Source organism: Staurois parvus, unplaced genomic scaffold, assembly GCF_062004578.1.
Source record: "Staurois parvus isolate SC_StPar_1 unplaced genomic scaffold, SC_StPar_1.0 ptg000140l, whole genome shotgun sequence".
Lineage (NCBI taxonomy): Eukaryota > Metazoa > Chordata > Amphibia > Anura > Ranidae > Staurois > Staurois parvus.
Window position 1 is genome coordinate 3102287 of NW_028317936.1, and position 14227 is coordinate 3116513.

A 14227-nucleotide genomic window follows, 5' to 3' on the forward strand; every position below is an offset into this window, starting at 1 on the left:
GGAGAGAGCGAGCCCAGGCTGGAGCAGGAGTCAGCAAGGTAAGTATCATTGGTGTCAGTGGAAGGGATAGTGCCCCATCATTTGTGTCACTAATACCAATGATGGGGCACTATTCCTCCCCCCACTGACACCAACGATGGGGCACTATTCCTCCCCCCACTGACACCAACGATGGGGCACTATTCCTCCCCCCACTGACACCAACGATGGGGCACTATTCCTCCCTCCACTGACACCAACGATGGGGCACTATTCCTCCCCCCACTGACACCAACGATGGGGCACTATTCCTCCCCCTACTGACACCAACGATGGGGCACTATTCCTCCCCCCACTGACACCAACGATGGGGCACTATTCCTCCCCCCACTGACACCAACGATGGGGCACTATTCCTCCCCCCACTGACACCAACGATGGGGCACTATTCCTCCCCCCCCCACTGACACCAACGATGGGGCACTATTCCTCCCCCCACTGACACCAACGATGGGGCACTATTCCTCCCCCCACTGACACCAACGATGGGGTACTATTCCTCCCCCCACTGACACCAACGATGGGGCACTATTCCTCCCACTAACGCCAATGATGGGGCACTATTCCTCCCACTGATACCAATGATGGGGCACTATTCCTCCCACTGATACCAATGATGGGGCACTATTCCTCCCACTGACACCAATGATGAGGCACTATTCCTCCCACTCATACCAATGATGGGGCACTATTCCTCCCACTCATACCAATGATGGGGCACTATTCCTCCCACTCATACCAATGATGGGGCACTATTCCTTCCACTGACACCAATGATGGGGCACTATTCCTCCCACTCATACCAATGATGGGGCACTATTCCTTCCACTGACACCAATGATGGGGCACTATTCCTCCCACTGATACTAATGATGGGGCACTATTCCTCCCACTGACACCAATGATGGAGCACTATTCCTCCCACCGACACCAATGATGGGGCACTATTCCTCCCACTGACACCAATGATGGGGCACTATTCCTCCCACTCATACCAATGATGGGGCACTATTCCTCCCACTGACACTAATGATGGGGCACTATTCCTCCGACTCATACCAATGATGGGGCACTATTCCTTCCACTGACACCAATGATGGGGCACTATTCCTCCCACTGATACTAATGATGGGGCACTATTCCTCCCACTGACACCAATGATGGGGCACTATTCCCCCCACTGACACCAATGATGGGACACTATTCCTCCCACTGACACCAATGATGGGACACTATTCCTCCCACTGACACCAATGATGGGACACTATTCCTCCCACTGACACCAATGATGGGACACTATTCTTCCCACTGACGCCAATGATGGGGCACTATTCCTCCCACTGACGCCAATGATTGGGCACTATTCCTCCCACTGACACCAATGATGGAGCACTATTCCTCCCACTGACACCAATGATGGGGCACTATTCCTCCCACTGACACCAATGATGGGGCACTATTCCTCCCACTCATACCAATGATGGGGCACTATTCCTCCCACTGATACTAATGATGGGGCACTATTCCTCCGACTCATACCAATGATGGGGCACTATTCCTTCCACTGACACCAATGATGGGGCACTATTCCTCCCACTGATACTAATGATGGGGCACTATTCCTCCCACTGACACCAATGATGGGGCACTATTCCTCCCACTGATACCAATGATGGGGCACTATTCCCCCCACTGATACCAATGATGGGGCACTATTCCCCCCACTGACACCAATGATGGGACACTATTCCTCCCACTGACACCAATGATGGGACACTATTCTTCCCACTGACGCCAATGATGGGGCACTATTCCTCCCACTGACACCAATGATGGGGCACTATTCCTCCCACTGACACCAATGATGGGACACTATTCCTCCCACTGACACCAATGATGGGACACTATTCCTCCCACTGACACCAATGATGGGACACTATTCCTCCCACTGACACCAATGATGGGACACTATTCCTCCCACTGACACCAATGATGGGACACTATTCTTCCCGCTGACGCCAATGATGGGGCACTATTCCTCCCACTGACGCCAATGATTGGGCACTATTCCTCCCACTGACACCAATGATGGAGCACTATTCCTCCCACTGACACCAATGATGGGGCACTATTCCTCCCACTGACACCAATGATGGGGCACTATTCCTCCCACTCATACCAATGATGGGGCACTATTCCTCCCACTGATACTAATGATGGGGCACTATTCCTCCGACTCATACCAATGATGGGGCACTATTCCTTCCACTGACACCAATGATGGGGCACTATTCCTCCCACTGATACTAATGATGGGGCACTATTCCTCCCACTGACACCAATGATGGGGCACTATTCCTCCCACTGATACCAATGATGGGGCACTATTCCCCCCACTGATACCAATGATGGGGCACTATTCCCCCCACTGACACCAATGATGGGACACTATTCCTCCCACTGACACCAATGATGGGACACTATTCTTCCCACTGACGCCAATGATGGGGCACTATTCCTCCCACTGACACCAATGATGGGGCACTATTCCTCCCACTGACACCAATGATGGGACACTATTCCTCCCACTGACACCAATGATGGGGCACTATTCCTCCCACTGATACCAACGATGGGACACTATTCATCCCACTGACATCAGTGATAAGGCGCTAATCCTCCCACTGCAAAATTACAGTTATGAAGTAGCAACGAAAATAATTTTATGGTTGGGGGTTACCACAACATGAGGAACTGTATTAAGGGGTCGCGGCATTAGAAAGGTTGAGAACCACTGCTCTATATAGATCTTTGTATCACTAGAGGGGTCACCGGCAGGAGGAAGGAGGTCCCGATTCCTCTATATAAATCTTTATATCACTACAGGGGTCACCGGCAGGAGGAAGGAGGTCCCGATTCCTCTATATAGATCTTTATATCACTAGAGGGGTCACCGGCGGGATTAAGGAGGTCCCGATTCCTCTATATAGATCTTTGTATCACTAGAGGGGTCAACGGAAGGAGGAAGGAGGTCCCGATTCCTCTATATAAATCTATATCACTAGAGGGGTCACCGGCAGGAGGAAGGAGGCCCCGATTCCACTATATAGATCTTTGCTATAAGCAATCAAATTGTGTAAAAAAAAAAAAAATACTGATCACTTCCCCAAAGTAGTACAATTTTACTATGGTAGCATTATACTACTTTGGTCATGTGCAATATGAAAAAAAAATCTTAAAAAAAGAGAAAAGATTTAATAAAAAATGTAAAAACATTTTTTTAAAAATTTGAAAAAAAACTATACTTTTTTTTTTTGTACTGTCACCAGTCAGTGTCCCTGATCACCGCCACACCAGTTACATGATGACGCCGTACTGCACTGGTGACAGTATGTAAAAAAAAATGCGAAAATAATTATTTAATTTCTCCATTTCCCAAAAAATTATGACAAAAAAATGACAACTTCAAAAAATTCACCATGCCTCTTATGAAATACGTCGGACTGTCTACTTTGCAAAAAGGGGTCATTTGGAGGATATCTGTACTGTTCTGACATTTGGGGGATATCTGTACTGTTCTGACATTTGGGGGGATATCTGTACTGTTCTGACATTTGGGGGATATCTGTACTGTTCTGACATTTGGGGGGATATCTGTACTGTTCTGACATTTGGGGGATATCTGTACTGTTCTGACATTTGCGGGATATCTGTACTGTCCTGACATTTGGGGGATATCTGTACTGTTCTGACATTTGGGGGATATCTGTACTGTTCTGACATTTGGGGGATATCTGTACTGTCCTGACATTTGGGGGATATCTGTACTGTCCTGACATTTGGGGGATATCTGTACTGTTCTGACATTTGGGGGGATATCTGTACTGTTCTGACATTTGGGGGATATCTGTACTGTCCTGACATTTGGGGGATATCTGTACTGTTCTGACATTTGGGGGATATCTGTACTGTTCTGACATTTGGGGGATATCTGTACTGTCCTGACATTTGGGGGATATCTGTACTGTCCTGACATTTGGGGGATATCTGTACTGTTCTGACATTTGGGGGATATCTGTACTGTCCTGACATTTGGGGGATATCTGTACTGATCTGACATTTGGGGGATATCTGTACCGTGCTGACATTTGGGGGATATCTGTACTGTCCTGACATTTGGGGGATATCTGTCCTGTCCTGACATTTGGGGGATATCTGTACTGTTCTGACATTTGGGGGATATCTGTACTGTTCTGACATTTGGGGGATATCTGTACTGTCCTGACATTTGGGGGATATCTGTACTGTTCTGACATTTGGGGGATATCTGTCCTGTCCTGACATTTGGGGGATATCTGTACTGTTCTGACATTTGGGGGATATCTGTACTGTCCTGACATTTGGGGGATATCTGTACTGATCTGACATTTGGGGGATATCTGTACCGTGCTGACATTTGGGGGATATCTGTACTGTTCTGACATTTGGGGGATATCTGTCCTGTCCTGACATTTGGGGGATATCTGTACTGTCCTGACATTTGGGGGATATCTGTACTGTTCTGACATTTTTGGGCCTCAAGAAATTAGATTGGCTGTCAGTACTTCAGGATTGATCAATTTTCAGATCTATACCATAGTTTGTGAACTCTATAACTTTCCTACAGACTAAATAAAAACATTGATTTGGGTTATTTTCACCAAAGACATGTAGCAGAATACATCTCGGCCTAAATTTATGAAGAACAATTATATATTTGCAAACTTTTATAACAGAAACAAAAGAATAACTTTTTTTTTTATTTTTGGTCTTTTTTTGTTAATTTAGCAAAAAATAAAAACCCAAGCTGTGCTTTAATACCACCAAAAAGAAATCTCTTGTTGTGTGAACAAAATGATCAAAATTTTAGTTTAGGTACAATATTACATGACTGCGCAATTGTCAAAGTGAGAGAGCGCTGAAACCTGAAAATTGTCCTGGGCAGGAAGGGGGTAAAAGTGTCCGGGATTGAAGGGGTTAAATCAAAGATCTGTCAGATTTGCAATATAAATGCCAAAATGTCACCGTTTCCGCCAGGGGATGCAAACTTATAAGCACAACTGTAAATCAGAAAAAAAAGATTAAAAAATTTCTAAAACTCCAAAAAATTAAAAAAAAATTCAAACTCATTTGGCAATTTGGGAAAATTGTCAGACATTGGAGGAATGTTACCATGTACCAAGTACAGCAAGACCGATTGGTCAAACTGGATGGATAGCTCTTGGGGGTACTCGGAGATACATAGGAAGCCCCCCAAGTGCATTATTTTTTTTTTTTTTCGTTCTGAATTAATGGAAAGAACAGAGCATGTGGTATTTTCTTCCCTCTGTATTACTTTTCTCCACCGCTCGTCCCAGGGAGCCTGGCGCTGAGCCAAAGCCAATACTCTACCTTTTTGTTCTGAGTCAATGGAAAAACAACACGACCTTAAACCCTCCCCCCGCTGAGCAGCTTACCTCTGAAGGATGCAATGGCTCAGCAGGTATCTCTGGAAAGAAGAGGCGAGGATTCATCTCTTACATATTATGTATCTAGAATAAATCTCAGTCTTGAAGGGACGTGATAACCATAGCAGACGAGTTATGGAACTCCTGGGTCTAGAAATCGCATCTGAACCATATTCTTTCAAATATTATATTTTAATTATTGTACTAAAAATGGAGATGTAAACACTGGACTGTAGACATGCCGAGCAGGCGCAAATTCATGCAAATTCAGCAAAACTACGAGGTCCTTCCAAGGCGGACACTATGGCCATTTATATCTACTTTTATTTCTGTCTTGGGTGACATGGGGACATGTACAGCATGGGCTGTTTTTTAAAAGCTTTATTTTGATGGGTAAAGATAATTTCAGACATATATTTGTTAGCATATTACATTACATATTTTATATTTATTTTGAATAAATTAGGATTTATTTTTTATGATAGAATAATTATCTTTTAAACTTATGGTGTATCTATAAATATACATATTTTTTTTTTTCAGACATGCAATATATTATATATATAGATTTATACTATATGTATAGCAAACAGGGGCGGGCTGACCATTTGGAAACCCGGGGCAGTAGGGGGCCCCAGGAGATGCCCCCCTGGTACCTTTTTCATAGGCTTTTTTGAGTTTGGGCAAGGACACAGGGGCCCCATGATCCCCTATTGCCCGGGGGCCCCATGAGTTGTCCGTCCACCCCTGATGGCAAATACATACATATATATATATATATATATATAAAAAGCAAATACATACTGTATATATATATATATACACATATATACTGTACATATATATTTAAAACATATATATATATACATTTATTTTATATATATATATATATATATATAGTACATATATATATATATATATATATATATATATATATGTATAAAGAAAATATATATGTATATGAGTTAAATATATATATATATATATGTAAAATAGATTTACAGATTATATCATAGGTTTCAAAAATATATTTTTTATAATTAATCTCTCATAGAAAATAAATAAATAATAATTTGTTCAAAATAAATATAAAAATATGATTTGATATACTAGTAGCAGGCAGTCAATTATGCAGAGAAGGGTATTGATGTGCTGACTGGGCCAGAACTGTCACTCGCACTGGGAGCCGTCAGACTGCTCAATAGCTGAACGCAGTGAAAGCAAAGGAAGGAGTGTGTGCTGTGCTCTCTGCCTCCCCCTAGAGTGCAGTAACCAGCTCTGTGAGTAAAGGTAACGAACTACTGCAACTTTTTATAGGGCTGTGTGCGTCTATGTATGTGTGTGTATGTATGTACGTGTGTGTAAGTACATGTGTGTGTGTGTGTGTGTGTTTGTACATGTGTGTGTGTACATGTGTCTCTGTGTGTGTATATGTTTGTGTGTATGTACATGTGTCTGTATGTGTGTGTTTAAGCATACATGGCTGGTTTGGTCAGGTTCAGGATGATGTGGGTATTATAGGTGGTAGAAGATGTACTGCTGGGTTGGATAGAAGGTAGGATATGCTTGGTAGAGTTATGGTTTGGTGAGTGAGAGATAATGGTTGTATGTGGTGCATGGTCTAAGTATGATGTAGTGCTTAGGGGGACATTGGAGGCCCTGATGTAATGTGGATGGAGTTTGGTGACCATGATGTAATGTGGGGGGACTCTGGGGACGCTGATATAGTGTGGGGGGACTCTGGGGACCCTGATGTAATGTGGGGGGATTCTGGGGACCCTGATGTAATATGGGGGGATGGGGGGGACTTTGGGGACCCTGATATCATGTGGGGGGAATTGGGGAACCCTGATATAATGTGGGGGGACTCTGGGTACCCTGATATAGTGTGGGGGGACTCTGGGGACACTGATATAGTGTGGGGGGACTCTGGGGACCCTGATGTAATGTGGGGAGATTCTGGGGACCCTGATGTAATATGGGGAGGACTTTGGGGACCCTGATATCATGTGGGGGGACTTTGGGAACCCTGATATAATGTGGGGGGACTCTGGGGACCCTGATATAATGTGGGGGACTCTGGGGACCCTGATGTAATGTGGGGGGACTCTGGGGACCCTGATGTAATGTAGGGGGACTCTGGGGACCCTGATGTAATGTGGGTAACATTTAACAGTGTCATTTCATGAGATAATTTACAAGGGCGTGTTTAGGGGAAGAATTAGGGGCGGGGCGGGGCAGGGCAGGGAATGGGTGGGGCAACTGGTGGCTAGAAGCTCAGGACTTGACATTTTAAGCCCTGATATATACTGTGTATATATATATATAATACTGTATATATATATATTTGTTTAAAATATAAAAGTACCCATTTAAAAAAGCTAAAATAAAAAAAAAAATATATATATATATATTATTGTTTACTTTTATATTTTGATTATATATGTAGCTATATATATATATATATATATATACACACATATATATATATATATATATATATATATATAAAATAAATAATATTTTATTTAGTTTTTTTTAAATGGATACATTTATATTTCAAATGAATATATATACAGTGGGGATCGAAAGTTTGGGCACCCCAGCGAAAAATTTGTATTAATGTGCATAAAGAAGCCAAGGAAAGATGGAAAAATCTCCAAAAGGCATCAAATTACAGATTAGACATTCTTATAATATGTCAACAAAAGTTAGATTTTATTTCCATCATTTACACTTTCAAAATAACAGAAAACAAAAAAATGGCGTCTGCAAAAGTTTGGGCACCCTGCAGAATTTATAGCATGCACTGCCCCCTTTGGCAAGTATCACAGCTTGTAAACGCTTTTTGTAGCCAGCCAAGAGTCTTTCAATTCTTGTTTGAGGTATCTTTGCCCATTCTTCCTTACAAAAGTCTTCCAGTTCTTTGAGATTTCTGGGCTGTCTGTCACGCACTGCTCTTTTAAGGTCTATCCATAGATTTTCATTTATGTTGAGGTCAGGAGATTGTGAAGGCCATGGCAAAACCTTCAGTTTACTCCTCTTGATGTAATCCCCCGTGGATTTCGAGGTGTGTTTAGGATCATTATCCATTTGTAGAAGCCATCCTCTCTTTAACTTCAGCTTTTTCACAGATGGCATCAAGTTACCATCCAAAATTTGCTGAAATTTTATTGAATCCATTTTTCCTTCTACTCGTGAGATGTTCCCTGTGCCACTGGCTGCAACACAACCCCAAAGCATGATTGATCCAACCCCATGCTTAACAGTTGGACAGAGGTTCTTTTCATTAAATTCTGTGCCCCTTCTTCTCCAAACGTACCTTTGCTCATTTTGGCCAAAAAGTTCAATTTTAACCTCATCGGTCCACAGAACTTGTTTCCAAAATGCATCAGGCTTGTCTATATGTTAATTTGCAAAGTTCAAACGATGATGTTTGTGGTGAGGATGTAGAAGAGGTTTTCTTCTGATGACTCTTCCATGAAGACCATATTTGTACAAGTATCTCTTTATAGTGGAATAGTGTACCACAACTCCAGTGTCTGCCAGATCTTTCTGGAGGGATCGTGCAGTCAAATGTGGGTTTTGAATTGTTTTTCTCACAATACTGCAAGCTGTTCTGTCTGATATTTTTCTTGGTCTTCCAGATCTTGCTTTAACTTCCACTGTTGCTGATGACTGCCATTTCTTAATTACATTCTGAACAGAGGATATTGACATCTGAAAATGCTTTGCTATCTTCTTATAGCCTTCTCCAGCTTTGTGAGCGTCAACTATTTTCAGTTTCAGTTTTCTAGACAACTGCTTAGAAGAACCCATGGTGCTGATTGTTGGGGCAAGGTCAGATGAGTCTGGGCATTTAAAACCTTTGAGATTGACATCACCTGGTCTTCCCAGACGATGACTGAGAACAATCCATGACACTGGCAGGTCTCAGCTTGGCAAAGGGGGCAGTGCATGCTATAAATTCTGCAGGGTGCCCAAACTTTTGCAGATGCCATTTTTTTGTTTTCTGTTATTTTGAAAGTGTAAATGATGGAAATAAAATCTAACTTTTGTTGACATATTATAAGAATGTCTAATCTGTAATTTGATGCCTTTTGGAGATTTTTCCATCTTTCCTTGGCTTCTTTATGCACATTAATACAAATTTTTAGCTGGGGTGCCCAAACTTTCGATCCCCACTGTATATATATATATATATATATATATATATATATATATATATATATATATATATATTTGTAAAGCAAACAGTACAAAGTGTAGCTAAGTTATTTACAAATGAATTTATTGTTTTGTTTTTTTTTTATTTAAAATGATTCCAGCTCTTTTCTGAGAACCTTTCTTGAATTATATTGATAATGACACGCTGAGCAGAATAATGGCCGTGTCTTCAATTAAAAAGCCATTCCTGAATGATCTCCACATGGGTTTTTTTAAGTGGCCATATGTGGTGCACTAATGCGTAAATCAATTAAACTAATGTGGCTCATATATTTTATAAAAAGAATTCTTATATATCCAGTATTATCCAGCAGTGAACATTTTTGACAAATGAATAACAACAGTTGAATGTTTTAAAGCAGAACTCCAGCTACACTCACAGATGAAATGCATACTGTATATTGGAGCTGTGGTACCTGACAAAGGATTTATATTTCTGTCCATCCAGTCCTTGGATTTACACATCTCTGCCACACAGCACAGCCCTGTCTGTTTTCTCTGCTGCAGTTAGGTAACATTTACAGGTCTTGTCCCTCCCCCAGCCTTTGACTTGACAGTGAAAGGAGAAGCAGCCGGGGCTTTTTTTTCAGCTGGAAGGCATTTCCGGCACCTCCAGCACTAAATGTACTGTATGTAATGGCAAGGATGGGGTATGCCGGAGGGTCCATTGTTGCTGACTGCTGGAGGTCTTATTGTTGTGGAAGGATCTATTGTTGTGGGGGTCTCTTGTTGTTGGGATACTGTTATGTTGCTAGGGGGTTAAGTGTTGCTGGGAGGGATCGACCTTTGAGGGAATTGTCTATTGATGCTGGCTGCTGGGAGATCTATTGTTGCTGGCTGGGGTCAGTTGTTGCTGGTGGTGGTCTATTGTTGCTAATGAGGGTCTACTGTTGCCAGGGGGGTTCTACTTTTGCTGTTGGTCTATTGTTGCTGGGGGTATATTGTTCCTGGCAGGAGTCTATTGTTGCTGGTGTGGATCTATTGTTGCTGGTGGGGTTTATTGCTGCTTGGGTGGATCTATTGTTGCCGGGTGGCTCTGTTGTTGCTAGGGGGTATATTGTTGCTGGCAGGGTTCTATTGTTGTTGGTTGGGGTCGGTTGTTGCTGCGTTGATCTACTGTTGCTGGGGAATCTGTTGTTGCTCGGGTGATCTATTGTTACTAGGGTGGATCTATTGTTTCTGGACTGGTCTATTGTTGCTGGGGGGGGTATATTGTTGCTGGAGGGGTATATTGTTGCTGGCTGCAGGAGTTCTATTGTTGCTGGCAGGGTTCTATTGTTGGTGGGGGTCTGTTGTTGCTGCGTTGATCTATTGCTGCTGGGGGGTCTGTTGTTGCTTGGGTGATCTATTGTTACTGGGGTGGATCTATTGTTTCTGGACTGATATATTGTTGTTGGGGGGGTATATTGTTGCTGGTTGCAGTTGATCTATTGTTTCTGGCAGGTGTCTGTTGTTAGTGACAGGGGTCTGTTGTTAGTGTCAGGGGCCTGTTGTTGTTGGCAGGGGTCTGTTGTTGTTGGCAGGGGTCTGTTGTTGTTGGCAGGGGTCTGTTGTTGTTGGCAGGGGTCTGTTGTTGCTGGGGTTATCTATTGTTTCTGGAGGGGATCTTTTGTTGTTGGCTACAGGGGATGTATTTTACTGCTTTTCGTGTTATCATGTACACATTCCTTACACATTTCTTAACATCACAAAATGATACTTGTTCCTATGTTCTCTAAAAGAGGCGGCACTGGGCAGTGGGTAGGGGGTGGAACCAAGAGAAGGTGCTCAGAGGTGGGTAGGGGGTGGAACCAAGGGACAGTGCTCAGAGGTGGGCAGGTGGTGGAACCAAGGGACAGTGCTCAGAGGTGGGCAGGTGGTGGAACCAAGGGACAGTGCTCAGAGGTGGGCAGGTGGTGGAACCAAGGGACGGTGCTCAGAGGTGGGCAGGTGGTGGAACCAAGGGATGGTGCTCGGAGGTGGGCAGGTGGTGGAACCAAGGGACGGTGCTTAGAGGTAAGCAGGTGGTGGAACCAAGGGACAGTGCTCGGAGGTGGGCAGGGGATGGAACCAAGGGACAGTGCTCAGATGTGGGTAGGGGGTGGAATCAAGAAACTGTGCTCAGAGGTGGGTATGGAGTGGAACCAAGGGACAGTACTGATTTTGCCAGTGTTGGTGACTGCTAGGTCATAGTTTTGGGAACACCAATGTAGCAGTAATAAGAGGGTCTCCAAATCAAGCAACATTGTGATTGGCTGCACGGTGCTAACATTATCAGGAGGCCACCCTACCAGCTCCTGAACATTTGTAACTGACTATGAGCTCTTGGTGACTGCTATGTCATAGTTATGGGAACACCGATGCAGCAGTAGGAGGGTCTCCAAATCAAGTGATACTATGATTGGCTGCACAGTGCTGACTTCATCAGGAGTACACCCTACCAGCTCCCGACCTTTTTTAACTGACTATGAGCTGTTGGTGACTGCTAGGTCATAGTTTCGGGAACACCAATGGAGTAGTAGGAGGATCTCCAAATCAAGCAACTTTGTGATTGGCTGCACAGTGCTAACATCATCAGGAGGCCACCCTCCCAGCTCCTGAACGTTAGTAACTGACTATGAAATGTTGGTGATTGCTAGGTCATAATTCTGTGAAAGCCGATGGAGCAGTAGGTCTCCAAATCAAGCGATACTGATTAGCTGCACAGTGCTGACTTCATCAGGAGTACACCCTACCAGCTCTCTAACGTTGGCAGCTGTCAGTGACCGCTCAATCACAGTTCTGGGGCTACTGTTGGAGTGGTATGCATGGTGATTGGCTGCACAGTGCTAACATCATCAGGAGGCCACCCTACCAGCTCCTGAACATTTGTAACTGACTATGAGCTCTTGGTGACTGCTAGGTCATAGTTATGGGAACACCGATGCAGCAGTAGGAGGGTCTCCAAATCAAGCGATACTATGATTGGCTGCACAGTGCTGACTTCATCAGGAAACCACCCTACCAGCTCCCGACCTTTTTTAACTGACTATGAACTGTTGGTGACTGCTTGTCATAATTCTGGGAACACCGATGGAGCAGTAGGAGGGTCTCCAAATCAAGTGATACTATGATTGGCTGCACAGCGCTGACTTCATCAGGAAACCACCCTCCCAGCTCGTGAACGTTAGTAACTGACTATGAGTTGTTGGTGACTCCTAGGTCATAGTTATGGGAACACCAATGCAGCAGTAGGAGGGTCTCCAAATCAAGTGATACTATGATTGGCTGCACAGCGCTGACTTCATCAGGAAACCACCCTCCCTGCTCCCGAGCGTTAGTAACTGACTATGAGTTGTTGGTGACTCCTAGGTCATAGTTATGGGAACACCGATGCAGCAGTAGGAGGGTCTCCAAATCAAGTGATACTATGATTGGCTGCACAGCGTTGACTTCATCAGGAGACCACCCTCCCTGCTCCTGAGCGTTAGTAACTGACTGAGTTGTTGGTGACTCCTAGGTCATAGTTATGGGAACACCAATGCAGCAGTAGGAGGGTCTCCAAATCAAGTGATGCTATGATCGGCTGCACAGCGCTGACTTCATCAGGAGACCACCCTCCCTGCTCCCGAGCGTTAGTAACTGACTATGAGTTGTTGGTGACTCCTAGGTCATAGTTATGGGAACACCAATGCAGCAGTAGGAGGGTCTCCAAATCAAGTGATACTATGACTGGCTGCACAGCGCTGACTTCATCAGGAGACCACCCTCCCTGCTCCCGAGCGTTAGTAACTGACTATGAGTTGTTGGTGACTCCTAGGTCATAGTTATGGGAACACCAATGCAGCAGTAGGACGGTCTCCAAATCAAGTGATACTATGATTGGCTGCACAGCGCAGACTTCATCAGGAGGCCACCCTACCAGCTCCTGAACATTGGCAGCTGTCAGTGACAGATTGATCAAAGTTCTGAGGGCACCCATGGAGCAAGACAGCACCGAATATATGCGCATTACTGTTGTAATGAGGTTAACGTACATGCACTTCCATCCATTATTGTATGTCATTGAGGGTCCTAGGACAAAGTCAGGCAACCTTGGTCCTTCCACGCCTGATCAAGTTCTAAAATGAATGCTTCAGAAAACAAATTGATGGCTCTTGTCCATGCAGTCCATGGTAAATTCATGATTATTTCACTTACAATGAAGCAACGTTGCCCTCAGCCTAGGAGACCCGGTTCCAGGCCAAGCATGACATCAGCCGAAGTGTGCACTAAATATAGTCCTTCCTTTGTTTGGAGTTGCATGACATCGCTAATCTCTTTGTTTGAACATATTAGACAGATAATCCATTTCCGAAGCAGACATGTGTTATGGCCGACCTTTGCCCCGTGACATCATCCTGAGTGTACGCGGGCTTCTTCGGGAGAATCCATTTGTTTGGAAATAATGATGATCTGACTTGTTTTATACATAATGAGCTGCGGACAAGCGTTTCCAGACAGAGCGATCGACTTTT